The sequence below is a fragment of the Bos mutus genome, unplaced genomic scaffold, assembly GCF_027580195.1.
Source record: "Bos mutus isolate GX-2022 unplaced genomic scaffold, NWIPB_WYAK_1.1 CTG348, whole genome shotgun sequence".
NCBI classification, from domain to species: Eukaryota; Metazoa; Chordata; class Mammalia; order Artiodactyla; family Bovidae; genus Bos; species Bos mutus.
The window spans coordinates 55,342-79,075 of record NW_027219835.1 but is presented as its reverse complement, the minus strand read 5'-3'; the positions used below and the strand labels follow the sequence as shown (position 1 = coordinate 79,075).

Here is a 23,734-nt window from a genome sequence, read left to right as displayed (position 1 = left end):
TTCAGGGTGAACTGCGGGCGGGACCCCAAACTGTACTCTGTCTCTCCCAGAGTCTATAATCGCTGAGATGGGTGGATACAGGACCCCAAGCACCCTGGGGACTGAGGTCCTCAAGTGACAGCAGAGGTCCGGGCTGAGCCAGTAGTGTGGCCTGTGCCCTGGCGAGTGGAGAGCCGCAAGGGTGGGAGTGGAGCCAGGAGAGGGGTGGGAGACTCGGGGGTGGAGGGTGGGGCAGTACCTGGCGGGGTCTAGGAGGCACTGGCTGTCGAGGCTCGAGGCAGGGACACCCCTGAACCTCCACCGTGCAGCCCCCATGGAGCAGAGTCGTCTGGCAGCCCAGGGTTGAAGTTAAGAGGGCGAATTTGCAGTGGGTTGAATGAACCCCTGTACCCACTGTGGGTTCATTTTAAGTGCCTGGAGCGAGGTTGGTCAAGCCCTTGATGAGCTCGAGTGAGGGAGTTAGTCAGGGAGGACCGAGCTCAGGGTGAGAGTGAGGGGCAGCTAGCGTGGTGAGTCCTCTTTAGCTGGGTGGGTTCTGGGGATGCCCTTGAGTTCAGGAGTGCCCTTTAGTGGCCTGAGGTGAGAGCAGCCAGGGGCTGGGCCCATCAGATTGGGCCTCACCCAGTGAAGTTTTGGGGTTGTGTTTCATTTTGTTAGCATAGTTGTGGGCCCTGCCGGCCAGGGCGCTTTGGCCTTAGTGGGCACGATCGACCCCAGCAGGATTACCTTGTAAGAGGTTGTGCAGGTGCCACGTGGAGGACAGGTGGGGGCCCCACAAGAAGGGAAACACTGCATGGAGGAGTCACTGGGGCACGTGGACTAAGCTATAAAGTCAGTCCTTGAAGCAGAAAGGCTAAGCCCCTTAACGTCTCCCTTCTTCCAAAGAAAGGATACACTGGCTGGAGGAGTCTCTGGGGCATGAGGATCGAGCTAGAGAGTCAGTCCTTGAAGCAGAAAGGCTAAGCCCGTTAATGTCTCCCATCTTACAAAGCACAGACCAGTGTGTCCAGTATTTTAATGTCAGGTACCTACTGCTTACATGTGTGACATACACCCTCATAGCTACACATGTCTACTACATGCCTCTTACAAGTGCTGGGCATTGTTCTGGGTGCTGGACACTCAGTATGTAGTAGGGGATATGTAGCCCAGGATTTTTTTATTTCTGCAAAGAAAAATAGAAGAACGAAAGATTCCATGTGGTTCAGTTTGAGAAAGTTCACCATGTGGAGGGCCCCATGTGCACGCAAATTGTGGTAAAATACATATAACATAAATTTAACATTTTAACCACTTGATTGAATGACTGGGTGGCTTCAGTGGAGTCAGGCTAACAGATGGCCCTGAGGTGTCATCCACCTTTCTCCCAGAGGAACACTCCAAAGCTTGGTGGCCTTGTAGACCTTCCCTTTATTCTTCACTCTCCCCAGTGGCTCTAGGTCATTGGTCTGTGTGTCATTTAAGAATCTCTTTATCCACTTTGTTGTTAGGTTTATATTTTGGAAAGCTTCTCAGATGCCCCTGGGTCTTGAGAAGGTAGGCTTGGATTCCACGTTCTCCCCTGCCACATGCCTGCCAGGTTGAGGTGGAGGCCGAAGGCTGGTCTGAGTTGTGGTGGTCTGTGTGCTCGTGTGGTCAGTGGACCCCCTCTTCTCTGGAGGGGCAAGGAAATCCTTTGTGTGGAGCCTGGAGAGACTTGACAGCGTCAGTCTTCACAGTCTCTCTCTCTTTTTAATTTATGTTTGCATTTAGTTTCTCATTTAACTGTTTTCTAGGAGATTCCAACTCCTACTGAAGAACTAAAAATATGCATGGAGCAGCTTCTTGAAAGAATAAGAAGAAATCACTGAGCTTAGAGTGGAAAGAAGCAATACCAGGGTCAGTAGGGGGATTCTCACGTGTTGACATTTGCCCCGCGGGGGTCACCGCTGGCCTCCGTGTGCTGTCTTTAAACTCTGTCTGATTTCCAAGTCATTTTTCACACCTTCCCACTGAGCAAACCAGGGTGGATCAGTTCGGGGTTCTCATACCTTGCTTCAAATTTATGATGAGAGCTAATGTAATTTTAGAACATTTGAGGGGGGAGTTCTCTTAACTTACATTTTTGTCCATGTTACACTTTGTGTGGGATCTTAGTTCCCCGATCAGGGATTAAAACCAATGACCCCTGCAGAAGTGTGGAGTCTTGACTACTGGGCCCCTGGGAAAGTCCACTCTAACTTTAGCCTGAACTGGCGGGATTCCGATGTGCCTTAGCATGTTTTCCGCTATAGGGTGAGTCTGAGAGGAGTTATTGGGCCTGAATCAAGCATGAGGTTGAAGGTGCTCCTTTGGCCCTGCCCTGCAGCTGCTACTGGAGCACCTGGAGTGCCTGGTTTCCTGGTATGTGTCATCCCTCCAGATGACGGTGGGCAAGCAGCAGGCGCAGTCCCTAGCCGGCATGACCAGCGACGTGGAGGTGCTCAGCGCACTGAAATTGCTGTTTGAGCACCACAAGACCCTGGACGAGAGGGTACCAGCCACCCAGTCGTCCTGGATTTGTACACTTGCTGTCTTGTTAGGTGGATGATGCATGTATTTATGTAACTACTTGACTTTTGAGCTTCTTGAATTCTTGTATATATATTTTTTCTGTAAGAAGTCAGAGTTTTATATAGTTAAAAAGCGTTGCCTGTGTACATGCTCAGTCATGTCCAAATCTTTGTGACACTGTGGACTGTAGCCCACCACGCTCCTCTCTTCATGGGGCTTCCCAGGCGTGAATACTAGAGTGGGTGTCCATCTTCCACTCCAGGCAGTCTTCCCAACCCAGGGATCGAACCTACCCTCTTGTATTGGCAAGTGGATTCTTTACCACTGAGCCACCTGGGAAACCCCCAGTTAAAAAGTGTTAGTTGGCATAAATGTCTCCAGATTTATTACATTCTGTATATCAACTTGCAGTTAAAAACTGGGTAATAGAATTAATTTAGGATAACATTTTGTTCTCTCAAATTTAGAATTTAAAGCTGTTAACAAGCAGATTTACTTGACGTTAAGATCAATGAGAGACATTAAAGGTATTCTGTGACAGTATCTATGTATTAGGGTGAGTATACACTAAGAAGTGTACTAATGTATATACACACATCAACACACAGTGACTTGGCCCCTTTTGTTTGAGTTGAGAGCGTGATTACGAGTAGCACTCGAAAGGTGTAGTTTGTTAGAAGAAGAATTAGGTGCCACACATAAAGAGGTAAGTTTGATCAGTCATTGTGTAATTTCCGTGAAGGGTTTGTCATTTGAATCCTTTCATTTTAAAAAAGAATGAAAGCTGTAGTGGTGGGCATCAGATGTTATTTATCGTTCTGATTGAGGACCTGCCCACCTGGGTTATTTTAATGACTAGTAAACTAGACTTGTGGCTCAGAGTTGCAGGATCTCTTAAGTACCCCTTTTTCCAGCAGAAGACAAATTCTGACTCTAATCACCTGGTGGTATTCGGGATGGATAGTATCACCATGTATTTTCTTTTTATGTTGCGTTTTCAGTTTAGACTTGAATTTTTCCAGGTGTTTTGCTGTCTTTACTTATTTCTTTACTCTAATTCAACTTTTTTTTTTTTTTTTTTTTTAGCAGATGATTCTTAAAGAGGAGAATAACCAGGAAAAGATACTAACGCACAGGGTGCTTGATGTAAATCATGAGCAAGAAAACATGCCAAGCGCCAATGGAAAGGCAAGTCCTTGGTCTCGCTCTCTGTCTGGTTCTTGTCTTACCATCCAGTCTGTGTGGGGCTGTTGGGACCTCTCACCAATGCACCATGTAGGTCTGAGTGTCCGTGAGGGTCGTGTGAGCTCCCAGAGCGCAGAAGGCAGTTTTGACCTCACCAATTTCCCGTAAATGCTGCGTTCCCTCCCTCCCAAAACAAGGCTGTCTAAGGCTTCCTTTCCCCCTTAGAGACCCTCCGACAGCTCTCTAAGCCACGAGGAAGACCTGGCTAAGGTGATCGAGCTCCAGGAAGTCATAGACAGGCAGTCGTGGGAGCAGAGCCAGATGAAGGAAACCCTGGCAGCCCTCTCTGCCCACGTGAAAAAGCTGGAGGTGGACCTGGACACAGCCATGAAGGACCTCCTCAAGTCCGAGGATGTGAACACGAGACTGCAGCGGGACATCCGTGAAATGAGTGATGGCGGCCGTGTCTGTTGTTCTGAGGTGGAATGTGGGTCCCTTTTTTCCCAGTGGTCTCAGCCTTGGGATGGCTGCGTGAGCAAGAGCAGAGCTCTGGCAAGACCGCAACTGGCTGCCTCCCCGCCTCTGTGTCGAGGTCTCTGGGGTAGAAGAGGCCTGGTCCAGGTGGTCCGTTGGCAGTGGACCAACATGAGGGCAGCCCTGGCGCTGTGCTGCACCCTGAGTGTGGACTCCTCATTTCTACAAGTTCTAGGGGACCCAGTGTACTCCTTTTTTTAAAAAATTCATTCATCCATTCATTCATTTATTGGTGTGTAGTTGCTTTACACTGCTGTTTCAATTTCTGCTGTGCAGCAAAGTGAATCAGTCATCTATCTATCTATCTATCTATGTTATCTCCCTCTCTTTTAGATTTTCTGCCCATTTACTTCACCACAGAGCACTGAGTAGACTTCTCTGTGCTGTACACTAGGTCCTTACTCGTTGACTTTATGCATAGTATCAGTACTGTATATACGTCAACCCCAGTCTCCTGGTTCATCCCCCCGCCGCCTGCCTGTCGAATGTGTTTCTGATGATGCTGAAGTTTCCTTCTGATTCACTCAGGTGAGTCTGGTGACGTCTGTGGAGCCCATTCTCTCGGAGAGATGGGAGCATGCTGTATGGGCTCTGCTGAGGCAGCTTTCCTGGCCATCTTCTCTAGTTTTCTGAGGTTCTGCTCCTTGAAGGGGTGTGTGACAGTGATATCGGCCATCAGACAAGTCGAGTGGCATTTGCTCACCCTCAGATCCTCAGGTCCGAGCTGTGTAACCATGTGGAATCATAATGTTTCTGGCAGTCGTGTCTGCGGGTGTCGTGATTTATGAGAAACTCCCTAGCGGTCACTGTGAAAACAGAAGAGTGCTGGGGGTTCAGGCCTCCTCCTATGAGCCTTGCCTCACCTCTGTGCACAGACAGACAACACCCACCCTGTCCTCCCCCCACCGCCGTGAGACTATCTCAGAGAGAACCCCTCCAACATGTGGTACAGCAGGTGTACTTGTTTAGTAGCTTGGTGTGAGTGATTCTGTGTGAAAACTGAAAATAGAAATATTTGCACATGTTTGTATAACCTATTCACACTACTCTTTGGCAACAGGAGATTAGGTGGCAGAGTTTAATACATATAGAATTCTGGAAAAAGCATTTTTAAGACCTTTCACTTTTAATGTTAAGACTTTGCCCACATTGGTTACTTAGTGACCAGGGAGGGACCTGAAATGGATTTTGAGCAGGCAGACAGGAGTTGCACCAGCAGCAAGTTCTGGTGCTGATTTGAGCATTTTATACATGTGGTGTAACTGCTTTAGAAGAACTAGGCTTGAGAAGGCTGTGCCCAGTTGTGTTACACTTTGACTTCTGTTTCCACTCGTTAATATTCTTTAATTCTGAGGAAATTGCATGAGATTTTTCCAACTTTTATCCGAAGAAACAAGCATCAGAGCTCCCCATTGGCTCTGTTGAAGGTCCCTCCCTGTTCTGGGTCAAGACCGCCTGTAAGGTGTAGCAGACAGAGGTCCTGACTTCATGCCAGATACCTTCCCTCCTGGAATTCTTGCAATAACAGGGTAGTTTTGTATACTTTTTGTTTGCTGTTTGGGTTTATTTTGTATAAAATAAGCTTGGTAAACCGAGTGGCTGGACAGAACGTTAAGACAGATGGGTGCCAATCGTGGCAAATGTGACCTTTGAGGTAGGCGTGTTTTTGCTCACGTCTGAGAAAACTGCCATGTCTAGGACTTTAATTTTGAGGACGTTAACTTTATGTTTGATTTGAAACTGAGGATGACCTCAATGATAAACTTGAAAATGAAATTGCAAATAAGGATTCTGTGCATCGACAGGTAATGGCCTTTACTGAACTGTTTCTGACTTTTATTGTAGTGAATAACTGAGGAAGGAAGTTAAAGACCTTTTCATGTGACTCCTATGTTGGAAATCAAGTCCCAGTGTAACGTTCTTATGACCCTAAAATATTGCGTTCAAAAGTGTGGATGTACCTAATGGTGAATCAGCTGTACTGGAAGGAAATACATTTTTTAAAAAATGGGGGTGACTGTAACTTACAGGTTTGAATTATTTGAGATTTGGTTTAACCAGTTTGCGGAATTCCACTCCACTGCCCGAGGTGGAGGCCGAGCTGGCACAGAGAGTGGCTGCGCTCTCCAAGGTGCTGCTCTGGGTCCCCAGCGGGGGGTGGGGGGGTGGGGGTAGGGGGGCGAGTGCGGGGAGGGCCTGTTCCCGTGCTGTCCCACCACGCCCCTGCCCGTGCTGCTCAGTCCACACAGGAGCGTAGATGCTGGGGTCATGCTGCCTATCTGAGATGCGAGCGCTCCCCGAGTGTCAGGCAGCCCCCACTTCTGCATCATCCTCCATTAATTTCCCTCCAGTTTTGTCCCGTGTTCTGTGTGTCCCCAGGATGCTTCAGCTCCGAGTCACTGCCTCTCAGAGTTCAGTCAGCCACTCAAAGCCTAGCAGGATAGAGACCTAGAAAAATCCCATTCTCGTTTAAGAGATGGCCAGAATAGCTCTGTAATGAACACAGTTTTAAGTCATTATCCATACACTTGTTGAAGAAGTCACAGTGGGGCACGTGCAGACCCAGGGCCCCACTCCCAGCTTGCTGTCCCGGAGCCCGCGGGTGAGAGGCCGCCTCCTGGGGATGTGGCACTGCTGGGGGCATCATCCCCACTGCCAGCCAGCCAGCCACCCTGTCCTTCTGGCGGGAAAGATGTTGCCCCGTGCTGCCGGTGGGCACTGGCTGGGCATGGAGAGTCAGGTCGGGCTTGTGCTGGGGCGGCTGACGGGAGCATTGCCCGGAGGTCAGTGAGCGGCTGAGGGGCCTCTGGTCGCCGGCGGCCAGCAGTGTCGGGTGCTCACAGACCCTCCCAGAGCAGGGTCACTAGTAGCCACCAGGGGACGCCCTTCTGCCTGTGATCTTCCTCTCCAGGCTTGGTTTCTCCTCTCCCCTGGCATCTCTGCTGTCCGTCCCCAGTTGGCCTTGTAGTCCTACCTTTTGTCTTCCGGAAGCTCTGCCACTAAGGAGGCTAAATGGTTCGAACTTACTTCCCAACTTAGGAAGGTAGAACGTGTGCCTTGCGTGTCTTGCACTTGCTGATGCCTGCTGCTTGCACTGGCTCACCACAGCAGTCCAAGGAGGGGGCGCAGCGGCCACGGGTGCGGGCCTGGGGCCGGGGGGAGCACGTCTCCTCTCACAAGCTGGTCACCAGCACCCTCCATGAGCCACGTGTCACACATGAAGCCGCGCAGGGGCCCGTGGGCCCGTGGTCCGCACAAAGCATGGCCTGCTTGCCGCCCCTGCGGTCACAGCCCGCGTGCTGTCAGGACAGGGTCATTGTAAGAGGAGCTGATGCTGTTCTTGGTCGACAGGTGGGAGAGAGACATGGCAGCATCGAGGAGAGGCTGCGCAAGATGGAGGCCCAACTGGAGGAGAAGAACAAGGAGCTGCAGCAGGTGTGTGTGCTGACGGGGAGGCCGCGTCTGAGTGGGAGACACAGCTTGGGTGGGGGCCAGCGCTGCCTTTCTCCGCCGCTCCCATCTCTGCCACCGAGTGTGTGTGTGTGTGGTCCCATCTGCTGATACGGGCACCCACCTCCTTGGGAGCAGGGCCAGAGGTGGTCGCCCATAGGTGGTGGGCGGGGGCCAGGGCGTCCCCACATTCAAAGAGGCTGCTTGTTGCTCTGACCAGCCAGTCCAGGGAGCTGCTTGGGATACAGGTGGACCTCACGACTGCCCCTCAGACAAATCTGAGGGTGCCAGCCCGGGGCCCATGAAACTGAAGGCATGGCGCCCAGATGTGGAGCCTGCTTGCCTTGGATGTGGCGCTGGAGTCCCACATGCCAAACTGCTGGCCCAGACATGGTGTGTGTGTAGGATGGCTGCTCCTAGGCAGGAGGAGAAGCATAGTTGTGCTGCAACAGAAGGTGCGTCAGGAAAGGGTGATGGTGGAGGCTCGCATCACCGAGTCCTGAGAGAGGTTTCCCGGAAAGGTTGGCCATAGGGTGATACAGACCATCCAGGAAATGGAGTAGGGATTCCTGGTCCAGCCTCATGTGTCAGTACTGTTGCCACTATGCCTGTGTTCTTGGGCCTGGACTGCAGAGCCTCACAGGCAGGCTTCCAGGGGGCAGTGGTTCTGACTCCCATCATGAGACCCACGGTGAGGCGCCCTCCCCACTTAGGCAGAGAGCTCAATGTCTCCCAATCAGGGGTGCACTTCCTTACTTTCAGAACTGATGCTCAGAGGCTGTTGAGATCGGGATGCTGTTTATGACTAAGCTAATTCAAAGTAAACTTTTGTTTTGCTTTAAAAATATTTGAATGCCGATGCCTTATTGTGGAAGCTGTGACAGATTTTGTTTCCTTGGGCTCAAAAATCACTGCAGATAGTGACTGCAGCCATGAGATTAAAAAATGCTTGCTCCTTGGAAAGCTATGACAAACACAGATAGCATATTGAAAAGTAGAGACATCACTTTGCCGACAAAAGTCCCTATAGTCAAAGCTATGGCTTTTCCGGTAGTCATGTGTGGGTGTGAGAATTGGACCATAAAGAAGGCTGAGTACTGAAGAATTGATGCTTTCAAATTGTGTTGCTGGAGAAGACTCTGTTTTAACAGAAAATATTTAACAAAATATAAACTTTTTAAATGTATTACGATGGAAAATTTCAAACATGGACAAAAGTGGATGGAGTAGTATAATAAATACCCATAACCTGTCAATTAGTCTCAGCAATTTCTAACACAGAACCAATCTCAAATAGATCATTCTTTTGTCTTCTCTCCATTTTTTTTTATACAGTAGGTCCTAAAACAGCTTTCTAAACATTGAAATTGATGCTCATTTTATAAAACACAGACTTGCCACCTTTGTTATTACATTTAAAAATTGCTTAAGGTAATTATTTCCAGTTTTTTAATATGAATTTTCATATTGGAAAAGACCCTGATGCTGGGAAAGATTGAAGGCAGGAAGAGAGTGGATGGCAGAGGATGAGATGGTTGGACAGTATCACCAACTCAATGGACATGAGTTTGAGCAGATGCTTAGCAGAAGTCGAGTTACATTTTCCTTATGGGTAATCCACTGCTGTAACACGTATAGCATTTCTGGTTTTGAACACTGAGTGTGTTTGCATTATAGATGGATTTAGAGTGTGTGGCTGTTGTGTGTGGTTCAGAATTCTGAGTAGTCCTTTTTGGGTTCACCTGAAAGCTGAGACAAAGTGTGAGCCTTTCACGTGGACTGTGCTGTGCATCAGAAAGATAATACGAGCCACATACACAATCTAAAATGTCCTAAAAACCAATGGGCTACTTGACGTCCTTCTTTCACTGTGAGTCTTGAAATCTGTGTGATTTCCACATCGAGCTTTGCACCAGCCTGTCTCATGTGCTCAGGGGCTGCACGAGGTGAGTGACTGCCATGGCCGACAGCATAGAGCTGCCAGGTTGAGTCAAGTGACTCGGAAACTTGGCCCGTTTGGCTTGTTTTACCCCGTGAGAAAGTGAAGTGGGCTGTAGAGGAATGAATGTGAGGAATGCCCAGGAATGCAGGTGAGCTCCATGGAGACAGTTTAAAGCAATGAGAGGAGTGAGGACAATAGAGTGAGTCATGTCCCCCTGACCCGAACCCCCGCCCCAAGTCCAGCTTCTCTCTACAGACTTCATCGTTGGTAATGGCTTGCCATGTTTCCTCCAGAGAAAGCTTTTCTACACCTGAGATGGAACTTCCTCTTCATTATGGTTTATAGGGTTAATATTGTTCTGAGTGTTTATATTTGCTATGGGACTCTTAGAAAATATTTTCTCAGAATTAAAATGTTCGGGTTGATACCTACTCACATAACCTGTTCTGCACATTTTGGTGCAAGTCATTTTACATCCGGAAAGTAAGTGGTGCAGGCTGTGTCATTTGCTGTTTTGTGGGAACAGCTGATTCTAAACCTGGAAACCCTGAGAGCCAAACTGTACCAGACGAGACTGCGAGGGGCTCCCTTCCACCACGGGTAGACTGCTCCCCCAGGTAGTTCCCCTCAGCGCTGTCGAGTGTGACAAGGGCCTGTCTTGTGTGTGGACAGTATGACTGGGTGTCACTCATGGTCGCATCTCAAGGAGCCTGTAGCTTCGTGGCCAGTGAAAGGGAAGAGACAAGCATTGTTCCTTAGGGTCCAGCTTGGTACCACGGAGTGGTAGTCACAGTATTGACAACACTCAAAACCACAGGCAGAGGTTTGGAAGTAGGGGGCCGACCAGTTGATATTTGGGTGTGTTCATTTGAGGGGCCTGACAGACTGTGACACTGATGTTTCTGAAGAGTCGAAGAAGGTTAATGACCTGTAGTCTTTTTTTTTACGTGAATGGAGACTGAGACATGACTTGCCGTTGACTGTGGTGGGAGGAATCACCTGGCTTGTGAATGAGGCGAGCAGATTACTGAGCATCCTGATTTTTTCTTACTCAATATTATAGGGGCAGTAATTCTATTAAGTATTTAAATGTTTCTTTGGCTTCTTCACGGAAAATTGTCACAAGTGAGAGATAAACTTGAGCAAAGGTTATTAAGTGCTTAACTGGTGACATTCATTCATCTGTAGGAAATTGACTACTGCTTGAATCCTGAGTTAGGAGACAGTTTGAAGCCCATACGCATATTTCTGTGTTTGTGTGCTTAGGGGATCCTCTCAGTCTAGGGCCCCCACCCAGCCTTCTTCTAGAGTAAGGGGGTATCATTTGAGACAAAGGCAGAGCCAGAAACTGGCCCTGTGTCTGAAACCATGACGGGTGGAGTTCAAGGAGAGCACGTGCCCTGCAGAACAGATAGGAGACATGGCTGAACTTGCTGGCAGAGCTCCTCCATGGTGAGGGGCTGGTGCTGTCGGAGGTGGGGAACCCCTGCTCCCAGGGTGAACAAGGTGAGTGTGAGGAGGACTGCTTAGACAGTGGAGGAAGAGGAGGTGGACACAGCCTCCTGCCCTTGGGGGTTTTTGGGTAATGAGGAGGTCCCTGGTGCCCAGACCCGAGGCCTGGCTCGTTTGTGGGGTTCAGATGGAAAGCCTGGGGCCTGGTCACCAGTCCCCTGTGTGTCAGTGAGAGTGAGGGATGAGAAGAGGAAGCAGCCACAGGGCGGGAGGGGCCTCTGTGCTCTGAAGACAGTGGGCCGCAGCAGCTGGTGCGAGGGAGGGGTGTCTCCAGGAGGCAGCTCTCGAGGGGTCATGGCAGTGACTTAGCAGCACAGGTGGGGCCTCAGAGTGGGGTTTGCGGGCAGTGTGGGCTGGGTGGGGGGCACTATCCTGGCTCAGGAGGGAGGGAGTGGGGACTTAAAACCTGGCTCACAGGCAGAGCAGACAAGGCGTATTTGGTGGGACCTCCCAGAGGAATTGGTCACCTTGTCTCTGAGACCTTCTCCCAGAGGAAAGAGCTTCAGGTGAGGAGGGGGAGAGAGATGGAGGCTACACCCCGCGAGGGGACTGGGAGGTGATGGTTGGGGGGCGACCCAACCAGGAGGCCTCTGTGGCCCTCAGAGGACCCGCGAGGGTCCGCAGTCCATGGCGGGACTGTGTCGTACCCCCAACCCAGTTCCCAAGTGTGCTCTGGCCCCAGGCCCTTGGGTAGAAGTGGAGCAGAGAAAGGATTGGTTCCGGCAGGAGGGAAGGGAGACGGGAGGGATACAGGCGTGGCTCGGGGAGATTCCAGACCTCCATCTCCTGTGCAGCACAGTTTTCCTTGCAAAACCGTGGAGCAGAGCAGAGTGTGACCCCGAGCAGGCTGAGCTGGTGGTTGGCCCTGGCCGCTCTGCAGACGTATGGGGTGTCCTGGGAGGGTCTGTCTCCCGAGTTTATGGACTCCTGCACGTAAAGGCGCCACCCTCTTCCCAGAGAGAAGACTGAGCAGAGCCCAGGTGGTCCTGCAGTGCAGGCCACTCATAGTCAAGGCAGGGCCGCACTGCCTTTCAGCAGGCCCCTGCTGACTGAGTTCCTGGCACCGGGAGGCCCAGACCTTAGTACTCAGGGCCTGAGCATCTGTGCTGGGCCTTGTTCAGCCCAGAGTCTGGTGACATGCTACCTCTGCTTTAATGGGAGACACCAATGTGGCTTAGCTCCGAGCTGTGGGTCCAAGGCCTTTCTGCTGCGGGTTGTCTGAGGCCACTTTAGAAGCATGGAGAGTGGTGCAGACAGTGTTCCAGGCAGACAGGTGATTGTGATCCACAGACTTCACGTGGGAAAGGGAGGTCTGAGCAGGCATGGGCCGGAGGGGAGGTAGGATGCCAAGGAGAAAGCAGAGCAGGTGCAGTCTCTGCCCTGGGACCTGAGGGTGGGCTCCGGGGGAACCCTGAACTCCCCAACCCCAGACAGCTGATCCTGTCCTAGTCAGCTCCACACCCTCGTGTCAGCAGTGCCTTCTCCACATGCGGGAGTTTTCCAGCTGGTGGGGATGAGCCCTGAGTGTTTGCAGAGCAGTGGGCGGCCTGTTGCTGTTGGAGCCAGGAGGGCAGTGCCCTCTCGGGGGCCCTTTTGCTGTGAAATTGCCAATCTTCCAAATTGACAGGCTCTGGCTTGACTGACAGAGTGAGCTCTCTTTTCTTGTAAAAGTGCTGTTCTTTCCCATGTGTTTCAGCCGACCCTACTTGGGCAGCACCCCGGACCTCAGGTTCCCTGTGGCGGACTGGCCAGCAGACTCCTCCTGCAATGGGGTGGTGCTGCGGTGCCCCCAGAAAGGCCGGCTGGCAGCGCTGCACGATGAGCCGTCCAAGGCAAGGACCCCCGCCGCCCCCTTCCCGTCCCTGGTGGGCACCTTGTGAGGTACCTGCCCCCTCACACTGTGGTCCTGAGGTGGGTTTGGAACAAAGCATTGATAGATCGCTTACATCTTCCCATTTTCCTTTTTCTGGCTAAGAGTTTACTTTTAAGGCATGCTTTTTTTTTTTTTTTCCTTAAAATAACCAATTTTTATAACTTGTGGCCTACTGTGAGGCCCAGCATGGTACTAATTAGCACAGTTTTGAAATTGTCCTACGAGTAAATGGATACACATATCCATCAGCTTATAGTAAGGAGAATTCTCATTGGAAGTTTAAGTGCCTTATATTTTCACCTCATTCATGGCATGTATTTTTTCATACAGGCCTGTGTTTTGAGCTTCCGTATTCAGTGAGCAGTTAGTTTGGGCCAGACATCGTCAGAAGTAGGACTCCAGCAGTGAATTAAAAACGGTGTGCATTCTTTATCCACTGCTACGTAATGGATCACTGCCAAGCTTAGTGACTTCCCAGTGAGCAGCTCACAGTCCACAGTTCCTATGCATTGTAGCAGGCGGGCTTGGTTCAGGGCCTCCTGAAGGCACAGACACAGGAAGGCCCCACAGGGCTGGATGGCAGGCTTCCAGACTCACCTGGCTGCTGGGGATAGGCCCAGGTCCCTGCTGTGTGGACCTCTTCATGGCCTGGCTTTCCTTGGAACACCCTCTGAGAGCGAGAGCGTGGGGTGTAGCCCAGGGCCTTTTGCACCCCAGTCTCAAAGCTGCACACCTTCACTTCTGTTTGCGAGAGTGAGCTGCGAAGTCCTGCCTCGCTCAGGGGCTGAGCAGGAGTTGCCCCTTCTGCCTCTTGAAGGGAGGAGGATGGAAGAATTTGTGGACCCCGTTTTAAACCCGCACAACCTGTCAGACAGTAATGAGCAGGGAAAGGAGACCAGAGTGCCCGAGTTGTCCGAGGAGGAGGGGACGATCATGTGTGAACAGGGTGGCCAGCAAGGTGACACCAGGAGGGTGACCTTGAACCAGAGACCTGGAGGCAGGAAAAGAAGTAGCTACTCAGAGATAGAAAAAGGGTCGTATCAGCCAGCGGGGACAAGGGAGAGAGCGGGCCATATCAGGGAGGACCCCAGGCTCAGGCCTGAGCAGCTCGAGGCCAGATCCTTTTTTTTGAGGTGAGGAGGGTTGCCGGGGTGGGGAGCTAAGAGCCAGACCTCAGCCCTGCTGAGGTGGACGAGCCCATGAGGTATCCAGGGGACGTGTCAGGAGAGCAGCTGAGTGTTCTGGCCTGCATCGGGGAGAGGACTCACTCAGCTCAGGGTGAACTTGGGGTCATGGGCATACAGATGGCATTTAAAGGCACGAGCACGGTAAAGTCACCAGGCGGGTGCCAGTGGAGAGAGATGGGGTGCAAGGGTAGAGCTGTGGGGCACCCTGCATTCCAAAGCTGAGAAGGGGCACAAGGGAATGAATAACCCCAGGGAGGGCAGGGCCTGGAGCCCAGGGAGAGACATGCTGGGGGGGCATGGTGGAGGGCAAGGAGGGGAGGGGGCTTGGTAACATGGGTTCCTCGAGCCCCCAGGGAGCTGCCCTGCGGGGCGGGGCACACCGCCTGCTGGCAGAGAGCTGGAGACCGGGCGGGGATGGGGACAGTAGAGGCTGCTCCCAGGGAGCTTTCAGAGACCCACAGTGGGCGCTGCAGGGAGCCCTGGAGGAGGAATCTGCTGGTTCCTGTTGTGTGATTGGAAGGCGAGAGAAGGGAGAGGACCTGCTGACCGGGCTGATGGGGGTGAACCCATAGGCAGCTGGTTCGCTGGAGCAGAGCAGGAATGATGGCAGGTGGTTTTGGAGCCAGTGAAGGAGGTGGTCCAGCCCTGGGGCGGGGTCGTGATGAAGACAGGGGGCGAGGGCACTGGCCACCGGGGACAGGGAGCTGGTAAGCCAGCACCTCAAGGCTGCCCCTCAGTTGCTTTTAGATCATGTCTTGGAAAAGCAGGCAGGACCTGGGTGACAGTGTGGCAGGGGGAGGTTTGCAGAGAGAAGGGTGTGAGGTTTGAGAGCAGGAGGGTGGAGTGGGGCCCCGTGGGCACTCTCCTGTGTGTCTCTGATGACAGAGCCACCCTTGCGGTGTGAGGGGACATCCCCCAGAACAGCCCGAGGGCCTGTGCCCTGAGGAGAGCCGCGGGGGGCTGGCCCTCCCATCCCCTGGCTGTCCCTTCTTGCTCCTGTGTGTTGGTGTTCAGACCAGCCTGGAAACGGAGGGCTGGGGGCCTGCGAGGATGGCACTCCCCAGTGAACCAGGACCAGTGATGACCACTGAGGGAGACCCAGCAGCTGCCGAGCTGAAGGATTCTTTTTTCTTATTTTCTTCCAGCCTGGCTGATGGAGGCATGAATGTATTTTTTTTTTAATTTTCAGTTTTTGTCTCTGACTCCATCAGCCCACCCTTGTGAATAACCTCATAGGATTGCCTTCCGTCCACGCTAAGACCTGAGTGTCACCAGGCCATCTAGGAACTGGATTCTCCTCCTGCCCGTTTCTTTAGTGCTGCTCGCTTAAGAGATGACAGTGTCTCATGAGCATGGCCCATTTATCCACAGTCAGGGCTTCCATGTAAAATTGTGTTCAGTTCCTGCCCTGAATGTCTTTGACGAGACATGGTCCTCTCATGCCCAGGTGCAGACCCTGAAGGAGCAGGACTGAGAGCGGGTGCAGCAAGCCAGCGTGCTGGCCAGCGTGGCCCAGGTGTTCGAGAGTGACGAGGGCATGTCTCTGGCAAGGGCGACAGGGTCACCCTTTTCAGCTCGGCCACTCAGCTGTCACCCAGCGGGCAGGCCCATGCCAAGACTCTGACTGTGATGCTGCAGGAGCAGCTGGACGCCATCAATGAAGAGATCAGATGGGTGCACCTGAACTCAGCTCACCGGAAACTCGGTTTCTCTGAGGAGCTGTCTTCTCCTAGGGAAGTCTGAGTGTTCCATAGTAAGAAACCTGACTTCAGGTGTGCTTCAAGAATTTTCAGTTTTGAGATTGCCCTTGATTATAGAGCTCAGTCAGCCAGGGCGTTCTGTCCATGGTGTGGTGTCAGCACTCTGTGAGGGGGTATTGTGGGGTGTCCTCCCCAGCTCTGAGCCCCTAGGTGGGTGAGGTGCTGAGGCGGTGTCCCCTGCGGCCCATGCACCCTCCCTCGGAGCCTCCCACGTTCTGGTGAAAAGCCACCTGGAACAGAAAAGTTGGGGTTTTGGGTTTGGCAAATTCCCACTCAGATCTGCATTTTCCTTTTTAACTTAATACAGTGTGAAGATTGCCTTGTTGTAAGACAGTGGTCCAAGGACATGTGTTTGAGTTTTTCTCATCTCATCAGTATATTTAAGATGTTTTCTTTAGACACCGTCTTGGCAGTTATAACAATTTACAAAACGGATAGAATCCAAAGGCCCGCCTCGTGGTGAGCAGGGGGCCTTGGGGCTGGGTGCAGCCGGGTGGCTGGGGGCCCCAAGGCCTGCCTGGTGCCACACCCGCACAGCTATGCCCATGTCCCAAGTCCATGTTCAGAGTGGCCGCAGGCCAGTGACCCTGCACAGGACTTGGCAGAGCTGCTGCTCAGACTGTTCTCATCACGTCGGCCCAGGCCGAGATGCCTGTTCCTGTCGGCCGAGTGTGGGGGGCCTGGGGGAAAGGCAGGGGGTGAACGGGACAACCAGCAAATGCAGGTGGTGCCGCCTGCCCATTTGACGCTGAGACAGATGGCTTTGTGGGCCATGTTTGAGCACAGATGAGCTCAGAAAGATTGTCTTTCCCTGTCTCCGCAGGGAAATATGGAATGGTTATATATTAATATTTTTATTTTTACAGCATGTTGTCAAGTAAAAGTGATTTTTCCTTATGCAACAAGTTGACTTGATGTAAATGGTAAATTTTGTCCATCAACTTGTTATCAACAGTGAAAAACTTTCAAGATGTATAAGTAGAAGTGAAACTGGAGGGTTTACTTCCTGTAAGAATCTTGTATTTTAATTTGAAAATCATTTTATTTGCATGATCATGTATTTAAACTGCTATATAAAATCATCCACGATGCATTAGGGCAGAAGAGCAGAAACCGTGAATTCTAGGTTAATGCAGCACATTGACATGAATCCAGAAACTCACACAAAGCTGGTGGAGAACTTCATTGAGTGATGCGTTTGTACATATACAACCTTAAAAAAACAGAAACAAAAAACAGGATCAACTCAGCACTTCATCTGGTCTGGAGACTTGTGTTTATAAACTCCAGCTTGTTTATGAATTGCTGTTTTGATTGTACAGAGTTCCCGATTCCCAGTGGAAAAGACTTGAGGCACTGACGTGCATCTCTGCCCTGAGAGCAGGGAAGGTAAAGGTTGTCAACTTGAGGTATCTCCTCACAGGAAGAGAGTCGCCACCAGGGCCCCTTCAGAATGTTAGAGTAAAGAAGTGAAATCAAACATGAATGATCAGGGGCCAGTTTGTAAGACTCAATGCTAAGTTATTCTAAGTTTGAGAATATTCAAAAGAGGAAAAGTCAAACTTTTTTGTTGAGATGTTAATTGAGCAACTATTTCTGGAATTTGCTAATCGTGACACAGAATGCCAGCCCAAATTTGTTGTCCAGACATGTTCCTCTGCTGACAGAGGCAGGTGACAGGTTTTATTCTATTTTAGGTTGATCAAAGAAGAGAAGGAGAACACAGAGCAGTGGGCCGAGGAGACTGAGAGCATGGAGGGCAGGCGGAGCCTAGGCAAACTCCGTCGTTTTAAATCAGTGAGCTCCCTCAACCGGCATCCTGCCTCCTGCCCGCCCAGCAGTGGGCGCTCCAAGCCCGGAAGGAGGCGGCACAGCCCAGCCCAAGAGGGAGACCCGCTGGGCATCATGACTCGTATGTGTCTGCCTCCTCCCTGCCATATCCCTCCCTCAGCACACTGATTTTCTTTTTTGTTTGTTTGTTTTTGTTTTTTCTCTTTTTACCCAGAAGAAAATCAGGTACATTTGCTATGCTCGGAGATCTAAAATTTTTTAAACTGCCTAGTCTTTAATCATTCCACAATGTCACAGTGACAAATTAGTCTTGATATTTGGACCACCAGCTTAGCACGTCATCATGAACTCAGCCAGAGCCTGCCTCTGTAACGTTGGGCCTGGCCTGTGCTGGGCACAGCAGCTGCAGGGAAGTTTCTGTTCTCAGGGAGCAGACAGCTTCATGAAAGTAACCATAGGCAGCTCTCATGGAGCATGAAAGCCGTGCAGCACATTTTCCATTGGGGATGCCTGGCTGCAGGGTATGCGATGGGAACAAAACCAAGAATCTAAACTGGTCTGCTTGCTAATGGACCTGGCTGTGCGCTCAGGCCAGCTTTGCGTGTGAAACCAGGTTAAAAGCCCGGTGCCCAGGGCCCCAGGGTAGACGTCGGGCTGCCTCACTTTTCCGAGTCTAAAAACGGGATGACGACCTAGGGCTTTTGGTGACAGAGTGTGCGGCTCTAAAGCACATGTTTCAGCTTTCTTCCATGTTTAGCTTAGGTTTTGTGAGTGCATTGCTATTTACCCCATGAAATCACATATACAATACTCTGCTTTATAACTGCACTTGTATTATCACTTTTTTTCTGTTACCACCCATTTCATATTAGTTGCATTGTTAGTCAGCTTATAATTAAATTAACCGTGAATCTTTTAGAGGCATGTGAAGTGGTAACTAGTCCATTTTGTGGTCTTTTGACACATTGTTTTTATAATTTGCATCATTGGCTAATTAGTTGATATTTAAAATTCTTTGATGATTTCTCTGTGGTTTCATGCTTAAGTTCTTTCCAAGTATTTGTAAAAGAACAGTTCTGTGTATGTTTTCCTTGCTGTTGGAGTTCTCTGACGGTGTGTCTGCTTTCATCATTGGTTTTGATTTCCTGTCTCATCCTGTTGTCTGCTTAGTCGTCATCAATCCAGAACCCCCACCCCCAAGGCTGTAGTTTACCCATCCATCTTCCTTCCCCTGTCCCCCCACTTGCTCTGGTCATAGCCGTGCTGTGGTCCACAGCATGTGTCCCTTTAGTCGGGTTGTGCTTTTTCTTCATGTCTCATTAAATGGTGTTTTTCCCCCATAGCAGTAAGTTTGAATTGGTGTATCACTATGCAGTTACAGGAGAAGGCAATGGCAACCCACTCCAGTACTCTTGCCTGGAAAATCCCATGGATGGAGGAGCCTGGTAGGCTGCAGTCCACGGGGTCGCACAGAGTCAGACACGACTGAAGCGACTTAGCAGCAGCAGCAGCAGCAGCATGCAATTACAAGCATAATGTAGATGGATCCTAAACTACAAATCATGTGTAATTCATAAATGAGATTATCCTTACATAAAGAAATGATCCTCTTAAGTGTAGAATTAGTGGAATTTTAGATATGCAGATGGCACTACCCTTAAGGCAGAAAGTGAAGAACTAAAAAGCCTCTTGATGAAAGTGAAAGAGGAGAGTGAAAAAGTTGGCTTCAAGCTCAACATTCAGAAAACCAAGATCATGGCATCTGGTCCCATCGCTTCATGGGAAATAGATGGGAAACAGTGGAAACAGTGTCAGACTTTATTTTTTGGGGTTCCAAAATCACTGCAGATGGTAATTGCAGCCATGAAATTAAAAGATGCTTACTCCTTGGAAGGAAAGTTATGACCAACCTAGACAGCATATTCAAAAGCAGAGACATTAGTTTGCCAACAAAGTTTCGTCTAGTCAAGGCTATGGTTTTTCCTGGGGTCATGTATGGATGTGAAAGTTGGACTATGAAGAAAGCTGAGCCCGAAGAATTGATGCATTTGAACTGTGGTGTTGGAGCAGACTATTGAGAGTCCCTTGGACTGCAAGGAGATCCAACCAGTCCATTCTAAAGGAGATCAGTCCTGGGTGTTCTTTGGAAGGACTGATACTAAAGCTGAAACTCCAATACTTTGGCCACCTTATGCGAAAAGCTGACTCATTGGAAAAGACTCTGATGCTGGGAGGGATGGGGGGCAGGAGAAGAAGGGGATGACAGAGGATGAGATGGCTGGATGGCATCACTGACTCGATGGACATGAGTTTGGGTGAACTCTGGGAGTTGGTGATGGACAAGGAGGTCTGGTGTGCTGTGATTCCTGGGGTCGTGAAGAGTCGGACATGACTGAGCGACTGAACTGAACTGAACTGACACAATATCCTTTCTGTGTTGGTGCTTGTATTTAAGACTGTGAATCTCATCAGCTTTTGCACAGTTAATGTCTCTATTATACTCTTAAAAAGTATCTTCTATGGTTAATAAAATGTAAAGACTGCACCTGCTATTAAGCTAGCTTTCATTCTTACATATTTTCACAGGGAACCTCTTTAATGAATTTATTTTGAGAAGTTTTAAATCAAATTCTATGTCAGGATTTTACATTAATGTCCAATAGGTGGTTAGATTTGTTCAATGTTAAAATAGGTATTATGGTAACTTCCTCATCAGTTAAATTACTAATTTAAAGTATAACATGTTTTTTATTAAGAGAAACTAACTTATAGAGAAGTTTGGCTAAGAATAGACAACTGCTAAGGCCCTTTGTTGTACAGAATTCTGTGCTTTAATAAATCATGATGTTGTAATAGAATTGTATCTTCCTGAGTAATAATTTATAGTGTTTCTCTAGTAAATCTTGAATAGCTTATTTAACTTCTGTGGTCAAAAAAAAAAATGTTCTGTTTCCAGTCACATGTTCTCTAAATCTTCATCTCGCTTATATGCTTGCCATCATATTTGCTTTACTGTATTTGCCTATACTGATTCTTGGTAGAATTCAGCTGTGAAGCCGTCTGGACCGGGGCTTTTGTTTGCTGGAAGATTTTTGATTACAGTTTCAATTTCCATGCTTGTGATGGGTCTGTTAAGATTTTATATTTCTTCCTGGTCGAGTTTTAGAAAGTTGTACTTTTCTAAGAATTTGTCCATTTCTTCCACGTTGTCCATTTTATTGGCATATAATTGTTGATAGTAGTCTCTTATGATCCTTTGTATTTCTGTGTTGTCTGTTGTGATCTCTCCATTTTCGTTTCTAATTTTGTTGATTTGATTTTTCTCCCTTTGTTTCTTGATGAGTCTGGCTAATGGTTTGTCAATTTTATTTATCCTTTCAAAGAACCAGCTTTTGGTTTTGTTGATTTTTGCTATGGTCTCTTTTGTTTCTTTTGCATTTATTTCCGCTATAATTTTTAAGATTTCTTTCCTTCTACTAACCCTGGTGTTCTTCATTTCTTCCTTTTCTAGTTGCTTTAGGTGTAGAGTTAGGTTATTTATTTGACTTTTTTCTTGTTTCTTGAGGTGTGCCTGTATTGCTATGAACTTTCCCTTTAGGACTGCTTTTACCGTGTCCCACAGGTTTTGGGTTGTTGTGTTTTCATTTTCATTCATTTCTATGCAAATTTTGATTTCTTTTTTGATTTCTTCTGTGATTTGTTGGTGATTCAGCAGCGTGTTGTTCAGCCTCCATATGTTGGAATTTTTAATAGTTTTTCTCCTGTAATTGAGATCTAATCTTACTGCATTGTGGTCAGAAAAAATGCTTGGAATGATTTCTATTTTTTTTGAATTTACCAAGGCTAGCTTTATGGCCCAGGATGTGATCTATCCTGGAGAAGGTTCCATGTGCGCTTGAGAAAAAGGTGAAATTCATTGTTTTGGGATGAAATGTCCTATAGATATCAATTAGGTCTAACTGGTCTATTGTATCGTTTAAAGTTTGTGTTTCCTTGTTAATTTTCTGTTTAGTTGATCTATCCATAGGTGTAAGTGGGGTATTAAAGTCTCCCACTATTATTGTGTTATTGTTAATTTCTCCTTTCATACTTGTTAGCATTTGTCTTACGTACTGTGGTGCTCCCGTGTTGGGTGCATATATATTTATAATTGTTATATCTTCTTCTTGGATTGATCCTTTGATCATTATGTAGTGACCTTCTTTGTCTCTTTTCACAGCCTTTGTTTTAAAGTCTATTTTATCTGATATGAGTATTGCTACTCCTGCTTTCTTTTGGTCCCTATTTGCATGGAAAATCTTTTTCCAGCCCTTCACTTTCAGTCTGTATGTGTCCCCTGTTTTGAGGCGGGTCTCTTGTAGACAACATATGTAGGGGTCTTGTTTTTGTATCCATTCAGCCAGTCTTTGTCTTTTGGTTGGGGCATCCAACCCATTTACGTTTAAGGTAATTACTGATAAGTATGATCCCATTGCCATTTACTTTATTGTTTTGGGTTCGAGTTTATACACTGTTTTTGTGTTTCCTGTCTAGAGAATATCCTTTAGTATTTGTTGGAGAGCTGGTTTGGTGGTGCAGAATTCTCTCAGCTTTTGCTTGTCTGAAAAGCTTTTGATTTCTCCTTCATACTTGAATGAGATCCTTGCTGGGTACAATAATCTGGGCTGTAGGTTATTTTCTTTCATCATTTTAAGTATGTCTTGCCATTCCCTCCTGGCTTGAAGAGTTTCTTTTGAAAGATCAGCTGTTATCCTTATGGGAATTCCCTTGTGTGTTATTTGTTGTTTTTCCCTTGCCGCTTTTAATATTTGTTCTTTGTGTTTGATCTTTGTTAATTTGATTAATATGTGTCTTGGGGTGTTTCTCCTTGGGTTTATCCTTTTTGGGACTCTCTGGGTTTCTTGGACTTGATTCTTGAATTTTTAGCTTCAAAGTCGCAATAAATCTAGTTTCTCTTCATTTCTTTGCATGCATCTATCAGCCTAGTGATTTAAGGAAGCAGCGTCAAAAGGTAAACTGTTTAGTAATTTAGCATGCCTTTGTTTCTCTGTGAAGTATTAAAGAGTCCTTATCGTTAACAAGAATGAACACTGTGTGGTTATGTACTGGTGAATAATTGACCTTTTAATAGAAGTAATGAAACTCACCCACCACTTAAAATGTGCTGATGGTTCTGTTGAAAATTGGTCATTCGTTGGGACAGTAATAACAGTTTGCCTTTCTCCCACTTGTTTACCTTCTGATCATCTCATGCTTGTTTATAATAGACATAGTATTATTTATTATATTTAAAATTTTCTTTACTTATTTTTTTGGCCATGCTGCACAGCTTATGGGATCTTAGTTCTCCAGCCAGGGATCAGACCAGTGTCCCGGCAGTGAAAGTGCCAAGTCTTAACCTCTGGACCACTGTGGAATTTCCGCTTAGTGTTTTCTTATAAGAAATGACTGAATCAGAGCCATAGATGTTCGATTTGCGGGAAGCCAATTTAATGATGGTGGGTAGCAGTGTGCAGGAGACTCTGTGCGCCAGGCACGTGCTTTCCGAGTCTGTCATCTCATCCCCAGGTGAGGTCCAGGCTGCTGCTATCCCCATTCAGCAGACATGGACACTAAGGCGTAGCGAGGCCAGGTACCCTGATCTCTGGTTTATAATTAATATTAAATAATAAATTAATATTTCACACTAGCATACTAAAAATTGATGTTAACTTATTTATAAGAACTCATATATTACATATATCACACAGTATATTTAAATGTGATAAAATTTTTTCTTCATACTATTTATCTAAGATTAGAATTTAGTTATTATGCTTTCAAGGAATATTAAATTTGAACAATGAGAAAGGATTATAATTTATAGATTTGTTTGTTTTATCTGATAGAACATATATCTGTTTAATTATTAAATATCTTCTCTTAAAGAACTTACTCATTCTATACATTTCTACAGATTTAAGAAAGT

General features: G+C 48.1%; 1 pseudogene; it reads left to right on the top strand.

The window, feature by feature from the left end:
• Positions 1 to 1,068: 1,068 nt before the first annotated feature.
• LOC102277689 (liprin-alpha-1-like) lies at positions 1,069 to 18,018 on the top strand (annotated as a pseudogene).
• Positions 18,019 to 23,734: the final 5,716 nt, after the last annotated feature.